Source organism: Felis catus, chromosome B3, assembly GCF_018350175.1.
Source record: "Felis catus isolate Fca126 chromosome B3, F.catus_Fca126_mat1.0, whole genome shotgun sequence".
NCBI lineage: Eukaryota > Metazoa > Chordata > Mammalia > Carnivora > Felidae > Felis > Felis catus.
In genome coordinates this window covers 62698501-62715149 of record NC_058373.1, presented here as the reverse complement: position 1 = coordinate 62715149, position 16649 = coordinate 62698501, and the positions used below count along the sequence as shown (strand labels likewise).

The following is a 16649-nucleotide window of genomic DNA, read 5'->3' as shown; positions in this document are numbered from 1 at the left end:
CCTATGGACAGGAAGAGTAAAAGAGTCAACGCTCCCTGATTATCACGCTCAGGAATTGGAGATGAATAGAAAAAAACAGCAAAGATGCTGCCTCGAACATCAGCTGGTTTTTGGCCTCTGGCACCCATTCCCCTTTCCTTCAGTAATAGCATCCTAGTTTTCTTCCCCACATCACGTGTGGTAACAGAAGCACCATCCAAGCCCAGCCTCCCTCCCCTCTGCCCGTGACCTGAGCCAGAGGTGCGCTAGGTGGAGAGTGCAGTCGGGGCACCCTGTACCCAGGTTCAGGGGAGTATGCAGACTACAGAGTCAATCCTGATGCCTCAAGCGCTGGCTTCTGCCCTGGACTTGATTCTCCAGGCTTCTCATCAGTGCTGGGTGTTAGTTACCTGACAGCCATCAAAGAGTTCCTTTCCTGCTCAGGATGGAGCTGGGGTGGGTTCCGTAGCTGGTAGTTGGAGGACCTGACTAACCGAAATTTTTATGCTTCATGCCATGAGGTCCAATACAGTGCAGTTCAATCAACATGTCTATGTGTTCAGCTTCAGACCTTAGCCCAGGAGGTGACTGGGGGTCATGGTTTTGGAAGCTTAACCCGCCACCATTTGGTGGGTGGATAAGGGTGAACAGCAAAAACACAGTCACGAAGGTGGAGGAAAAGATTTAATGTTTATGAGCAGTCCCTATGCCAGGAGCTCTGTTCATTTAATTTCCACACCCTGTGAGGCAGGTGAAATCATCCCCATTCTATGGATGAGAAGATTGAGTTCAGCTGATTAAATAACACGCCAAAGGTCACTCGGCTGATGAACAGCAGAGCTGGGAGGTGACCTCAGGACTGTGAAAACCCAGAACCTGGGCTTTTAACCAGACACCACATTGCTTCACTATGGAAGATTTATGAAAGAGTTCTCAAAAATAATGTAAGCAGCTTAGTGTCACCTTGGCTCTAAGGGGCCAGCAGTGAGAAGAGCCAAGGAGAGCATCTCCTTCTGACTGTCAGCAACTGGGCGCTCAGAGCAGGAGGTGGCTATGGGGGGGGGGGGGGGGTGGCACCTGCAGCAGGGCAGCCAGACGTGGGGTCTGGGGAAGCGTGTCCAGGTTGACGGTCAAAGCCACGGAGAGGATGGTGTTTCAGCGAGTGTGGTAAGAGAGGAGCAGGGGGCCAAGCCAGGAGGGCTGGGCTCCACCTGGTGTACTCAGAGGTGCTGGCCTGCAGGCACCCAGAGGAGCTCAGGCTGCCTACATGCACACGACCCTGTTCCTCAAGGGTCCAGCTGAGTGGCTGGCTTCGGCCCCTGCCAACCCAGGAGCTGGCGCCCACCCCGCCCATCACCCACCCATTGTATGCCGCTCTCCCCGCCCTTCACAGCAAAACCAGCTGAGACCCCGAAAGGGGAGTTCGGCCCAGTTGTGGCCAGGTCGGCCAGTTCTGTGGCGTGGGGAGCCTGGGTGGGAGGGTCTGGCTTCTGCGGGGCTGGGGGAGGCTTCCACTGAGGCTGGCAGGCAGCCCTTCCCTTCCCTCCCCCTCAGTAAAGGAAGGCAGGAAAAAACGTGTTTTTATAAATAGCTCCAGCCCCAGCTGATTTGTAAATTCAGTGGGTTTTTTGTGTCAATGACATCACCCTCCTCCCCATAGCAACCCCCGACGATATCAAAATTGCCAAGCAACGTTGGAGCAGCTCAGCGCCCCAAACGAGCAGGTCGCTGCCTGAGGATTTAATGGAGAAATCCCAAAGTGAGCCTGGGTGCGTGGTGGAGGAGGGGCGTGCTGCGGCTGGGAAGGAGGCCGGAGCTCGCCGCCCGTGCAGCCTGCCAGGCAGCCTCAGGCCAGCTGGCGCTCCTCGGCCAAGGCCACGCTCCCTTTGACAGCCCTGTTGTCGACAGCAGATGGGGGAGGGCACTGCTCCCTGGCTGATGTGCCAGGAGCTGGGAGCAGCCATCCAGGTGACTAAGCCGGCCCACTGGCACTGAGTCACCTGCTGGCCCGGAGATTTCTTCCTTCCCTTTTGCATCTGATTATTTTGGGAGCTGGAAACTTGGAGCTGCACCTGAGTCCCGCCCCTTCTAGTTCTCCCCTCTCTACCTTGGGCTGCGAGGAAGATGGGACCTATCAGGAATCTGCTGCCACCCCCCAAGGATATGGAAGATGCTGTGGGGGCCCGAGGTTCCGAGAGAGAGATGCTGGCCGGCAAAGTGCAATAACAGATATGGTGATCAGGCTGCTGTGTCCTCTGGAGGTGTCGGGAGAGAAGGGGAGACTGGTCCGTGCTAACTGGAGTCCTCCTGGGCCGGCTTTGAACTCACCTCTCACAGGATATTGCTGTTCATGAGTGGCTTCTAGGGTCAGAGTGGCATTTGGAGAGCAAGGCTGGATTGGCTTAGGCTGGCCGGGGCAGGTAGGTGGCTCTGTGCTGGGTGTGGCCCCACGTGTGTGTGAGAGCATGTGTGTCGTCCCCCTGCTGGGGACAGAGAGCAGGACTTGGCAGCAGTTCATCCTGATGCTGGGCCCACCCGGGCCCCGAGACGGGTGCTGCGGAAAAGGGACACCAAGCGCCTGGCTGTACCCAGGATGAGGAGCACCTCCAGCTCAGACACACCCAGGCCCTCTCTGAGTCCACAGGACAGAGACACGGGAGGACTTCAAGGTAGGGAATGGTCCAGAGGGGTAGCCCAAGGATGGAAGCCAACCTGCCAGGGGGTCAGACAGCGCACTGGCTGCCCCCTCTTGGGACAGCCCCGGGTCCTAAGGAGACAGCCTCCTATCAAGGAATTCTGTCACTCGACCACACGGCGCCAGTTAGCACCGATGGGTGTGCTCTGCTGAGCCCATAGGGACCGGCCAGGACATGGCTTCCCTGCGCTCCGGGCCCAGCTGGGGGCCACCCGCGGCCCAGGCCAGACCCCCACAGAGCATGCTCCGGTGTGTCAGGCAGAGGGGCGTGGGCCACCTCCCCCCGCCTCCCCCATACAGCTGGCAGCCTCACGGGCACACCGGTGAGTAAGCTGCCAGAGGGAGGAGGCTGTGTGCCCACAGAGGCAGGACGACACCATCCAGGAGCCTTCAGGAGAAGCGGCTAGGCAAGAAAAGCGCTGAGGTTTTCTTCTTCTTTTCCTTTTTCTCTTTTTTTGCCTGAAGGGAGTGCCGCTTCCCGGGCTCCAGACAAGCACCAGCCTGCAGTGAGGAGCTTGAGGCCCAGCGGCCCCGAGGAGCGGCCACGGTAAGGTCCCTGCTGCCGCTGTGGGTTCGGGCTTCCCGGGCGGGGCTGGGGAGCCCAAGTGTCGGGCTGCCCACCACCTGGGACAGGGGCGGCAGCTGCCGGCTGCTAGGATCGGTAGCCCCGCGCCCCAGCGGACCTGCCGCTCCCTTTCCAGACTGATTTTGAAACGGCCCGGCGCAAGCTGATTTCCTATGGCTTCCTGGCCATAAGAAGAGACGCTTGTTTCTGCTGTTTCTGCCTTTACCTCCCCCTCTTGCTGGGCCGGGCTAGTGTGGTGCCACCAGGATGGCCCTCGGGAAGGCCCCTCTCACCCCACCACACCTGGGCCACTCTGCTCACCTGTTCGGCCCACAAGTATTTATGGAGTATGGCTGGGACCCAGCTCCCAGGCACGCCCTTCTGCAGAGCTTGACCTGGCAGAGATGCTGACTCTGAAACTTTGGAGTCAGGTCAGGTTCAGGGGGCTGCCTGGCTGAGCACCATCGCTTCTCACAGGCCTCAGGCTCCCCGCCTCTGCTGCAGGGTTAATGACCTGGTTGGCTCCCGGGGGTCAGACCCAGTGCGTTTGGGGTTTCAAGTGCTAGGGCCCCACCAAGGAGCAAGGCTAATACCGCATAGGCAGCTTCTTCTTTCCCTGGTGTCACGCACCGAGGTTGGAGGGACCTGCTGGCGGTCTTCCCCTAAGCCGGTTCTGGTGGGAACTGGCTAGGGCCGCCGGACTCGGCCCCCACAGAAGCGCATCTGGCTCAGAATAAGGCCTTTGGGCCAAGCAAGGGGTCCCCTCTGCAGCCTAGGCGTGGCAAGCCTGGGAACCCTACTGGCAAGGGTGTCTAGTCAGGAAGGCATTGGAACTTAGGGGCAAAGCTTCTGGAAGCAACTGATTGGGGTGGAAAACTCCGTGCACCCTGATAATGGCCGCAAGGTGGGAGTGTGGGGGCTCCATAGACCTTCCAGTCCCCCAAAGACAGACTGATTCTTGGTGAGCTGACCTCTCTGGGATGTGCCAGGTACAGGGAAGGTGCATGCAGGTCTGAGGTCTCTAGCCACAGCAAAGCCCACTCAGCACAATTCCCAAGGATGACCAAGAATGCCCTCTGTCCTAGAGGAGCACATGGGACTAGAGTTGGGATGAACCCAGAAGTGTCTCCCATTCCATTAATCCCCATACCTGGCTCCAGTAGGAAGAAGACGGCCCAGCTGTGGGGGTATTGCCTCCTTACAAAAGGCGACTCCAAGCCTACGGGTCTCGAATGTATGCAGAGCTGAGCAGCAGCCAGTACCCAGAGGCTGTGGAGTGCCAAACAGCAGGCTGGCAGAGTGGCAGCTGGCTGGGCTAGGAGGGAGCAGGGGATAAAGGCGAGGGCGTAGGAAGCAGGAGAGGAACCGGCAGCCTGGGTTTTAGGCTCAGGAAGGGCTCTGGAGGGCTGGCTTTCTTAAACCTGCCCACCTATATGGGAGGGCGGGGCAGGGAGAAGGTGGAGACTCTGAGGGACTGTGTTCTGCACGCAAACAGTCCCAGAGATGCCTGTAACGCACTGTTTCCTGGGTGCAGAAGGTAGGGGGGACTTGTGGGAAACTGTCTTGTGGCCTGAAGCAGAGCCCTCCCCATAGGATTTTCTCCACACCGTAAGTGGGAAGGCCCAGGATTCGGGAGCGGTTCCCGACGTGGGCAGTACTGCAAACCTCATAAACAGGCATTCTGCCGCCTGCCCCTCAAAGAGGTAGGCTAGCCAACAGGTTGGAAGGGAGCATGGAAAATGGAAGCTTTAGAAGCAGAAAGAGCTCTCAACTTCCTGAAGCCCAGCTGGCCCTGCTGCCCGAGGTGAGCAGACTGACTGGAAGCTGTCTGTCCCCTTCTGAGCTCTGCCTCAGGGCCCTCTCGGGGCTAAGGTGAGATGTGGGGGATGTGAGGTAAAGGGGAATTTGTCTTTTCTTGGCCAGATGCGGGCTCCAGGCAACACTTGGTGATGGCGCTTGGCACCTGGCTCTGGCTCACTGGCTTGCAGGCAGGGAACAGGACTGCCCGACTACAAAACGCCACGGGTGGTGGGGACAGGGTGCAGGGGAAAGTGCTGACAAATGAAGGACCAGGCCTTTGCCGTGGGGAGCTTATGGCTCTTCCCCGTGAGTGGAAAGGGCAGCTGAGTCTGGGGGCCACCCCACCAGAAACCAGCTGAGCTACAGATCAGCCATGATCAGCAACAGGTGGCAGCATCCTCTTGCCCACCCTGGGCCCCAGACTCATTGCTGAAGCTGTCGGCCGTGACCCATCCAGTCCAGAACATTTATAAATTTAGACCGATGCTGGGAGATGGTTCTCAACATAGAACTTAACAAAGATGGACAAAGACAGATTAGCTGAGAAAGTGGAGCAAAAGAAGAAGCCGCTTGAACAGTAACGGGCAGAGGACGCACGCTCAAGGAGATACACAAGTGCAAGAAGAGGGAGAAGGCTGGAAAGAAATGCGGTGCCACTCCAGTTTTTCCCAAATAGCAAATTGTCTGCCACTGACTTTCTCTAAGGAATGACTGGAGTCTGTCGTTCAAGCAAGGAAACCTGAGTTTCCTTCTCCATCTGAGATCTAGATTCAGGCCTTGAGGACTTAAAACAGGCTGTAGACAGTGAAGGAACCAAGAGGCCTGGTCCCACTTCTCTCTGCGCCTGAAATTTTGTCACGTGTTGGCCCCGATTCCTTGAAGAACTGTATACTCATGAGCCCCATCTGAAAGCACAAACTCGGAGGGGCTTCACGCAGGGGGCCAGACCAGAGACCCCAGGGGACTTCTTGATCACTCTGGCAAATGACTTAGAAATGCCCAGGCACCATAAGGTTCAGACTCAGAGACTTTTTGCTTTTTCTGCCAAAGTTCTGTGGATTTAGGAAAGTTAATCCGGGTTCTTTCACCTGAAAGAACAAGGTAAAACCAAAGCACAGCATACTTTCATATGCCGGGGGGAAATCAGCATGCAAAAAAGGGTTCCCCCATAACTGCATGGAGCCACATTAGCCCCAGCAAAGGGACACTTATGCTGGCCAGCATTTTCTATGAAACCTCATTGTAACACATCAGTCAGCGCAGAGACCCATGTCTTTACAGAGGGAGGACGATGACCTTTTTTGTACATCTGTGAGTTTTCTGTGGCGACCATCCCCCCTCAGAAGTGCTCCCTCAGTCAGCAAACACTAGTATCTCTCTGCTTGGCTCTGGTTTGCCCGTGTCAAAGCACTCAGGCCCCTGCGCCTCTAGCTAACAGGATGGAGCCTGATGTGTGTTCTCTTGCACACTCAGGCTGCTCAGGATGTGGAGAGGGGGGCCTCTGGGTGCTCAGAGAAGCAGGTCCAGAAAGGTCTGGTCAGCTAGTGAGTTGTTCTGATCTCTGGTACCAGTGCAGCAGGGACCCAGCCCGCTCCACCTCAGGGCAAATAGCTACCAGCCGGTCACCTTTACTCAGGGCCTCCTGCTGTCTGCGTGCATGTCCTAGCTCCTGAAGGCTGCAGCAGCAGCAGAGTTAGAACTGGGAGGACTGGTTCTCTGGTTCAGCTTCCTGGCCTGGAGCCTTCGGCCTCCATTTTCTTTCTTTTAGCTTCAAATGAGGAATTGCACAGGAAGGCACAGAGGGTGGAGGGAGCCAGGGGGCCATTTATTCCACAGCCTCATGTGCTTCCAGAGTGCAGTCTGGGGTCAGGGGGGTGGGGTGCAGAGGAGGAAAGGACTGCTCCCAAAAGGAGATGGCCACCTTAGATTGCTAGAGCACATTCAAGCCAAAAGGAGTCCCTAAGAATGTCTGATCAAGCCCCATAATATTATAGAGGAAGGCAGAGGCCCAGAGAAGGAAAGTGGGTCCCGAGATTACATAGCTAACTGATGGCAGAGCCTTGGTTTCAGGCTTTGAGTGTCCCCACTTCCCAGTCCAGGACTCTCTCACTGCCCAGACTGCCTTTCTATCTGCAGTAACATCAAAGGTGACCCTGCAGGCAAGGGCAGACAAAAGCTGCAGAGGCTTGAGGAGACAGCCTGGCCCAAAACACTAGGAGGCCAGAGGGGTCCTGATGCTCCTGTGTGCCTCCCTGCCCTAACAGGGGACTGGCCCTGCCACACACACACACACACACACACACACACACACACACACATACACACCACCTGGGCTGCCCTGCTCCTGCAGCTCATTCATTCAACAGGCAGCCCCAGCTCAGCCCATGCTCACTCATCAGCGCCCCCCAAGGAGAGGCTTTGCCCCTCCCCCGCAGCCTCCCCTCCTGGACACTCTACGATAAACAGATCCAGCTAATTCATAAATGGATTGACTCAAATTCTCCTTGTCCCAGGAAGCATTTTACATTTGAACCATTAGGCTGGCAGTGTCTTAAGCCAAGGAAGAGAGGAATGATGAATGTGTCTAGGAATGAGAGATTCTGGGGCAGAAGTCAGGAAAACACAGGAGACCCTTTACTTCCGGTACTTACTTACTTTTCACCAGCATATCCTATGACCACAGGCAGGAAATTAAATGTCCAATGGCCACCATCATAGGTCAGATCCCAGAAGCCAGAGGCCTGTTGCCTGTCATCTGTCACCCTGTTACCAGGCCACAGCTGGACTTCTCTTTTCCACTATAGTGGGTCTTGCTGGAAGGTGGTGTGTCTGGGATCCAGAAAGGTGGAGAAAGTTGGGGTCTCATACCCTGGAGAGGGACAAAGCCAGGACTGGGGGCAAGAATGCAAGGCCAGGAGCGAGCATGCGTGCGGAGCTCCTGTGGAGGAAAGGATGGGCAGACAGGCGGAGCTGCCCCCACACAGTCCATCGTCCCGGCAAAGGCCGTTATGGCAGCCACTAGTGAGGACATGCCAGTGCACACCAGGACCCCGCCATGTAAGTGTTCACATAAAGTTCCCATGGGCCACCATCCCTGTGGCAATCAAGGTGTGGGCCAGAGATTAAGGAAGGAAAGACCCTGAGAAGGGATGGCAGTAGCCTCCTGGGCCCCTCCAGGCCCCTCTAAACACAGTCCAGCCCAGTCAGATAGATAGGCAGTTAGATAGGCCACGCCTTCTAACCCTGACCCAGGGCGGATGCAGAAGGCAGCGTTCTAAGAGCACTGCAGCTGGATGGCCAGTGCTGCCAAGAGGTCACACAGCCCAGAATGTGTGGCCTTTGTGCACTTAGAGCGAAGGTGTTGCACCCAGAGGGTTGTGGATGGGGCTTGACCAGCCAACATCATGTTTCCTCAGACTCTTCCCTTCCTGGGGCTCTGGCCTGTGCTCTTACCCAGTCAGGCACAAGCCTTCTGCTTCCCCACCCCCCCCCCACCCCCTGGCCTTCCTGAAAGTCGGGCCCTGGGATCTAGGACATGGGTGCCGGTCATGGCCATGCCCCAGCCTCAGACCAGGGATGACTGCTACAGGCTGAGCGGAGAGAGGAAAGACAATGAAGGGTTTCCATTCAAGCAGCTTCCAGCTGTTAGTTCTGGCAGCAAAAATGCCAGCCGGAGAGCTGAACTGCCAGCAACAGACATTTGGATGGAACTTTGGAGCCCATTAGGAGCAAGGGCTGCAAAGTGATCATAGTGAGAAGATATTAAATGAATTCATCATGTCTCTAAAGTGAGTGTCCTTGGCATCTAGGTGGCTCTTTCTGTTTCCAGCCCTGCCCAGAGTAGCTCATGCCCCCATGTAACTGGCAAGGCAGCCACAGCCTGCTGTGTCCCTGCTTGAGCCCCTTGAGGTGGGTGGACAGTGGCCTCTGCATCTGGTGGCTTGCTCACATGACCAGGCCCCTTGGGCGCTGCCAGGCAAGTTCAGCCTCCAGTGTCAGTTTGCGTTTGGGGTGGACAGGCCTATGTACTCCCATTGGCATAGGAAACCTAGTACAGATGCAGAATCTGGGAGAAAGGCAGGCAGAGAGAGGCTGGAGACCTCTGGCTGTGGTGGTTTCCCTCTGCTAAGGTTCAGGATGGCACAAGGACACATCTGCCCAGCAGCTGGACAGATAGACTCTTCCCAAACACCTAATTGGGCCCAGACAGTGCTGCCACCTAGGGCTAGGGTATTCTCTCTTGGATATGTAGTACATAGACCTATTAGGTTGATGTAGTAGCAAGTTCTCTTGGAGGATCCCTGGGATTCAGCCCCTTTGGCACCAAAACTGGGCTCTCATGCTCCCCGTGGCAGCTGGGTACATACATGGAACGGGGGAGGGAAGTGTCCACCTTGCTCCCTGTAGCAGCTACGAGGGCTGTGGGTCAACAACCTCTCGCCCTGACCGGGGGATGCAGGTCCTCGGGACTCTGGTTCCCCAATTCTCTGGACCTCATCATTCCATCACCTTCCCAAGACAGACGGACAATGTCTCCCCTGTTCTACACATCAAGAAACCAAGACTGAGGCATGCTGGAAGCCTAGAGAGGCAGAGGACTCCAATCCTGCAAGAACCCATGGTCCCTTCGGAGGGGCCGTCTCCCTCTCCAGCCTAGCAGCCCCAAGGGCTCGGCAATGTCAGCTCCCTCCATTCACGCTCCCAGACCCTCCCTAGGGCATTTGCACCTGCCTCCTGGCCCCATCAGCAGAAACACGTGGGCAGTCCCATCAGGTGAGGGGCACTGGCCCAGGCCATCCCACGAGCAGGAAGGGACAGGGGTTGAGCACCCTGGAAGAGAAGGTGAGAAAGGGGTCTTTTCCCAAGTGTGCCTCTCTCCTAGGGCTGAGGACTGCAGGGTGAGTGCAGAAGTCCCCTCTGCCCCACACGCCCAGTGCCACGTGGGGATCCTCATGCTCTGATCAGAAATGGTGCAGGGATATTCCCCACATACGCTCTGTGTCACATGACTGGCCCTTGCTGGGCGGTGGTCAGGGTTGGCACAAGGAGGCAAACGTTCCCCCACCAACTGTTCACTGACACTTGACCCCACATAGTCAAGTCACATCAGACAGTCCTTGGAGCTAGGGACTTCTGGGCAGCGCAGATAAGAAAATGGGCTAGGGGCAGATGCACTTGGGTTGAAATTTTGGTTCTACGCTCAGTCACTCACTATAAGACCTTGAGCAAGTTCCTTCACCACTCTGAGCCTGTTTCCTTGTGTGTAAAGTGAGAATATAATAGTATAGTACTTCTGTGCTGGGCGGTTGTAAAGACTTGAGTGAGATAGTATGTGGGAATGGCTTAGCATGGGGCTAGCCCAATGGAAGCATTCACTAATTGGCAGGCATTTCATTTCTATTATTAGAGGAGGGCAGATTCACCTAGAGAAACGAGCCCTGGAAGGAATAAGTGAGCTTGTCAGCAATTCTTGATCCCCAGGAAGCTTCTCGAGTCACGGAGCAGAAAGGTGCAGGGGAAGGATAATGTGTTTTTCTTTCTAAACCACAAGTAGATCCGTATCTTTCCTCTCTGGCCCTAACCTGGGCTCTCAGCCCTGGCAGTAGGTGCTCGGATGTTACAACAGGCCCCACAGGCTGAGAGCTAGCTAGCTGGGAAGCACTCGCCCAGCCCAGTGTGCCTGCCCCGATGCCCTCTCAGACAGTACTGCTTGGCCAATGCCCCAGAGCTGGCGAGGCTCCAGCAGCATCGCCCAGGGTGAAATGTCAGCTTTCAGTGTCCCTGGCCAGAGCTCCTGCCCCATTTGTAGAATGGCAGCGCATGGACAAGCAGAAGGCCTATGTCAGCCACCCGGGCTCTTCAAATAAGGGTGTGCCTGGTCCCTTTCTCTGTGCTCAGCACTGCAACCTGGGAACAGGGCCAGAGGGAGGCATATGGACGCTGGAGGAGACACTGTCCCCCAGAGTGTTCCTGCCACTGCCTGGGCGAGGCTGAGTCAGGCGTGGATCAGAAGAGGATGGGGTGGGGGTGGGGGTACTCACATACCAGAATTGACCATTCAGGATCCATTCTGCACATACCAGTTGGCCCAATTTGCAAATGGTCATTGAACCCAGTGCAGCAGACCCACCTGTAGATGTGACTCGAAGTGCAGAAACTGGGGGTTGGGATGGGTCCAAGAGGTCTTGTCTAGTATCCAGGATGGGAACCTTTTCTCTAGCATATCTGACGGATAGTTATCTCGGTTCTTGCATACCTACAGTGATGGGGCATGCATTGCCTCCTATATCAGTTATATTTGGGAGTCTCCACCCTCCTCCAGCTCCAAACCCCATCTCTGCTCCCAAAGGACGCCAGGGTTCCCTAGACTCACTCCTAAAGGGTGAGGATGGGACTTGCCTAGTAGCCTTTCTGCGACACCCACGCTTGGATTCAAACCAAATCAAATACCAGTTCAATTCTGATAATATTCTAATGCCCACACTTTATTGTAGCTCAACAGTTCAAACTGCTTGGGGCTCTGGTTTGGGTATAGAAATTATTTGTATTAAAAGAAAATAATTCACACGCGCATTTGTGAGTCAGGAAAAAATCTTTAAGGGTGTTGATTCTAGGTTCAACAACGCAGCGCAGTTCATTCTAGCTTGGTTCACCGTTCATTTCAAATCCCCCACAACCACTTCCCTGAACCCTCCCACCCAGCACACCCTGCTTCCAGTAGCCAGCAGTCAGCCAGTGCTCCTACATCGCTAGGTACTTAATCTGTGGGGAAAGCCATACATGTGTACCAGCTGCCCCTGCCCTGCCACATGGTCCCATCAGACTAGGCTCAGCAGGCAGCTTCCTGGAGGGAGCGGGCCACAGGAGATCAGGGGTTGGCTCATGAGGTCAGGCCTCAGTGTTACCCTGTCAGAGGAAAGAGAAAGAATCCACTTGGGAAAGATACAGAGAGGAGGAGGGAAGACAGAAGGTAAGGAGAGGAGCAGAATGCATGGGGGAGGGCAGCGGGGGTACCAGCCATTAGCTGCCCAGCTTCTACACCACTAACCCAGGGCTCACAGGGACCCTCTCCACAGGCACCACCATTATGCTTCCTCCCCCCAACCCCCGGGAGGGGGGGCTGTAGTGTAGCCAGACAGAGTGCAGGTGTTTGGGGCTGGCAAATTCCCACTAGCCACCTTAGCTCGATTTGGCAGGAGGCTATAGTAAACCATGCATAAACAATAGAGCCTACGTGTAAATGCTTTATCTATAAATTGCACTGATATATCTAAAGAAATCAGTGAACAAAAATGATACATGGCAATAGGACCTCGATTAATAACAAAAGTTTGAGGCACCCAACAATGACAATAATCCCAGCACTGTCCTCAGTCCCACTCTGTGACACTGGTAGTCACCCAGCCACTGCTTGGGGGCAGCCATTTAGGGTCTAGATATACCGAATTTCCAAGCCAGAATGCCCTCAGCATTCAGTCAGATACAGCCCTCTCTGGGGGCCCAAGTCTAGAACAGCAAGTCCCTTGTGTAGGGAAGTGACAGGCACATGGCCTCTGCCCCTCACCCACAACAAACATACCCTCTAATTCAAAAGAAGCAGGGTAAAGGGCAAGCAGGAGTGAGCCATTCCCAATGGCCATCATGCTCCTAGGCCAGGGAACTGCTGGGGACTGCTGCGGACAGCCAGGGGAGGTCAGCTCTGTAACCAGGACCATTCTCTGGGAGGGCAGGGCTCCTGGAAGCTCTCTTTTTCCCAGAGGTCCCCTACCGGGGAATCCTGAGGCCACAGGTTCTCAGAACTGAGCAGGTTCTGACAAGGGAATTGGAATCTATTTAAATCCTGGCTTTCCTGCCTGCTCAAGAGAACTACCCCAAAATAGTCTCAGGGCCTTGTCCAGATGGGACTGACAGGCCAAAATGCCAGATTTTAGGCCTCCAGCTGAGGCTCCCCAGGGTGTGTAGGTGGGTGCACTCAGCCCCCTGCACCTCTGAATATCCGGGAGGAGTCGGCAAGGCGGCCTCCAGATGTGCATCTGCAATGCAAATTAATGAGCTAATTGCACAGCGAGGCGCTCAGCGGATAATCCAGGTCAGGCCTCTGCGCGGCCGTCCAGGGGGCCATGGGGCCACCGGCAGGTCGCAGCGGGCCCGACCGAAATCAGGACCCCGAGGCGAAGTACCGGCCGGAGCCGGGGCAGAGCACTTAGAGGAAAAGGCTAGAGAAGGGGGACCCCCCCCTCGGGCAGACAGAGGCTCCTGGCCGCGGCCCCGGGCACCCCTTGCCGACTTTTCCCGGGCTTTGTGTTCGCCTTGTCCTACCTGAGGCCACACCCTGAAATCAAACTCGCGGCCAGGTGAAGCCGGCGCTGCACAAACAAGTAAGTGCGGCCTGTCTTCGTCGTTCTAGGCGCCCAGGTCCCTCCCGCGGAGGGCGGGCCCGGCTCCCGCGGCCGCTTCGAGCTCTCCAGGGACTTCCCGCTCGGCAGGTGGGTGCCCCGGCCACCCCGCGAGGCTGGCGACCCCTCCCCGGGCTGGGGCCGGGACGCGCGGACCGGTCTCCCCGCCCGCACGGCCCCCTTTCCCCGCGCTTGCATTCCCCAAAGTTCAGGGCTGGCCGGCGCCCTGTGCGCGCAGGAGCGGCCGTGGGGAGGGCGCCGCGCGGAGGGGCCCTGAGCGCCAGGACCGAGAGCTGGCGCAGCTGGGAGCGCGACCGACCTCCGCGTGTGCGCCGGCGCTTCCGGCCTGGCTGCCGCGGCTGCTGGGGCGCGGGACTGGGGGATTCGCGTCCCGGAGGGCACCCCACTCCCGCCCAGGAGGTGGGGCCGGTGACCGCGCCGGCTCGGAGCGCGGTGGGGACAGGGGCCTGAAGCGGTGCTGCGCCCACTGCCCCTCCTCCCCGTGCTCTGCGTGGGGAGCCCGCCACCTCCCCTTGTACCTGAGATGGTGGCTCGGTCGGGAGGCAGGCCTGGGGCGGTTCCGAATTCTGGCCAGTCGCAACATCCGTGGAGACATGTACTACATATTTCACGATGAATTTCTGATCTGTTTCCACCCAGGCCTCGGACTGCGGGCCAGGGAGGGTCCTCAGTCTTCCCTCTCCTCGGTGCCTGAGAGCTCTGCCCACTGAAGGGTGAGGAGTCAGGAGGAAGAGCAGGGGAGGAAGGCAGCCAGGAGGTGAGTGAGGAACCTTCAGCCCTGGTAGGGTGTCCAGCAGCCTTCTCAAGACCTCCTTGAGAAACAGGCTGGAAGGGTCAGTGGGCAGGCAGGTGCCCCCCCTGGGATGGCCCATTCTTGGTACTGTCAGGCAGGGGCAGTGGCCCTTTCTAGGTGCCATTTCTCAGTCCTTAATGAATGTGCATTGCTACTTACACCAGCCCAGCCCACATGCCCCACCTGCCCCTGACCCAGCCTCTGCTGTCACCGGGCGTGATGCCTGTCTGGGGCAAGTCAGTGTCACCAAGGCTGGTGTGCTGAATTTATTCTTGGGAAAGAGGCTCCCAAACAGGAAGGGCAGTAGCAGGCCCCGTGTGTGTGCTGAGCAGGCCAGGAGGCAGCTCCAGGCAGAGGTCCTGTTTGGCCAATCCCAGCCGCTAGCTCATTCCCCAGATCTCCAACCTGCTAAAATCCATCCAGCTTCTCTCACGATGGGTGAGTGGCACCCTATCTGGGATGTAGACGCTGCTAGGAACACCAAGCGCTAAGACATAAAGAGCTTCCGGGGTGTGGGCTGTGTTTTCTGTGCCTTGCCCTATTCTGGTGTGTTTTTGGCTCCCCTGACTTGTTTTTCTAGGTAGGGGAAGAGAGGGAGGTCAGGTCTATGTCTGCCCTCGGATCTTTTGGAACTGAGCAGCATATACTATCATACCGCAAGTTCTCCTCAGGCCATACATAGGACAGTAGCTGAGAACACACTTGGAACCAGAAAGAGCTGGGTTCGAATCCTGGCTTGGCCTTTTATTCCCTAAGCAAGTTGTTTTACTTCTCTCTAAACTTTATATAAAACGGAGCAGTCGTGCCTTCCTCATAAGACAGTTGTGAGAAGTCACAGTGATAAAGAATAAATGTAGACCACCCCCAGCAGTGAGCCACCTCCCAGCCTCCAGTATTACTTTGGAAATGTTAAACTACCTGAACCCTCCCCTCTTGGAGAACTTTGAGAACGGTCTGGTTCTGTGTCAGGAGCTTGTGAAGGGGTTAGAGCAAGCCATGAGAGTAAAGTAAAAGTAGATGGTCCATACAGGGCAGGTAATGAGGTGGCCTAGGGAAGGGGCCATTTCTGGAAGAGGGTCCAGCTTTGGAGACAGAGATAGCAGTATGTTCTGTACATGTCACAGGTACTCACATGTCCATGGGTGCCCCTGGACACACTGTTGCCACAGGGCTGCCTAGGACAGAGGGGGCCTCTGCCCTCAGTGGCTGTGTGATCTGGGGCAGGTCGTTTCACTTTTCTGGGCACCAGGCATGTTAGAAGAGCTTGGAGTCAGAGACATGGGGTTTGAATACCAGCTTACCACTTACCGTCTCGGACAGTCTTACTCTCTGAGCCTCAGTTTCTTCACCTGTAAAACAAAGCTCATAATATCTACCCTGTAGTGTCATGACCATTAAATGCACTAATAAAAAGCACCTAGAACAGGGTCTGACACGTGCTAGGCACTTTACACCTGCACGTGTGTAGTATATTCCAGAAAGCTTTCCGCCTTCCTCTCCCAGCCACCTTCCATCTTTAAGATGCACCCAGTAAAGCAGGTGTGAGCCATCTCACAGTAATGTGAGTGTAAAATGAAGAGAACAAGACAGAGACATAGAAAGTTAAGGGCTGTAAAACAGAAGTCTTTTTGTGTGATTAGGGGCCTTAATCCTGTGACTAGGGGACTCTAGAGGTTCTTCCGGCTAGGCCCCAAGGACTCTGTGATGAGGGCTCAGGCCCCTGCATGTGGAGGCTGCTGAGAAGCTGGAATAGTGATAGAGATGCCTGGCCTGCAGCCCTCCCCGGAAGGCCATTCTTCACTCTTCCCTTGGACATAACCCCATGCCCAGGAAAGCCCAGTGCTGTGGATTCTAAGTACACTGAACATAGGTCAGAGGGCTGCTCTGGCTTGAGCCACTGCTGGACTGCAACAGAGATGCTGGCCCCCGAGGCGGGCCTGAGTCAATATTGACCTTCCTGGCTGGCCAGCCTGGCTCTTCGGCCTCTCATTCAGTTGGAGTGTTGACACAAGAGGTTGAATGAGATTTATTATCATATTCTTTTCAAGAACAGCTCCTGTATCTCTCCCCTGGGGATTCACTGGGACCTGTAGTGTGGGAATGGTGACAAGAGCAGGGAGTCCAGACATTTTGGCTTGTGTGCATAGTGCCCTCTGCCCTGCATTCTCAGCTTCTCTCTGGGTCTGTCCAGTGGGACAGCAAAACCTCAGGGGACTGCTCAGCATCCTGGGGACACTGTGCTTCGAGCAGTGGTGGTTAGGGGCACAGCCTGGGTCTAGGGCCCACCCATCCTGCAGGTGACAGCTGGGCAGAAGTACAAATGAAATTCTTTCCAGCCCCTTCCCCCTAGTGAAACTTCGGGGGGCCAGGAAATGGTGCTGGGATGCCACCTCTCCTGAC

At 56.2% G+C, this 16649-nt stretch overlaps 1 protein-coding gene and 1 long non-coding RNA gene across 8 annotated transcripts in view; one reads left to right on the top strand and one right to left on the bottom strand.

Moving 5' to 3' along the window:
- The first annotated feature begins 1465 nt into the window (after positions 1-1465).
- PAK6 (p21 (RAC1) activated kinase 6) overlaps positions 1466-16649 on the top strand; it is a 37023-nt gene continuing 21839 nt past the window's right edge. For 2 of the 7 annotated variants that reach the window (XM_019832682.3, XM_003987280.6), the window contains exons 1-2: positions 13399-13525; positions 14096-14213. The gene's annotated coding sequence lies outside the window, so the exon portion shown is untranslated. Of the gene's footprint in view, positions 2400-3015; positions 3222-12579; positions 13526-14095; positions 14214-16649 lie in introns of those variants that run through there. The other 5 variants (XM_045059545.1, XM_045059546.1, XM_045059549.1 and 2 more) reach the window with 5 other exon arrangements.
- LOC109500712 lies at positions 11504-13496 on the bottom strand. The gene is made up of 2 exons (XR_006599318.1): positions 13359-13496; positions 11504-11945 (listed from the first exon to the last, which is right to left on the bottom strand). It is a non-coding gene; the product is annotated as an uncharacterized LOC109500712 (long non-coding RNA).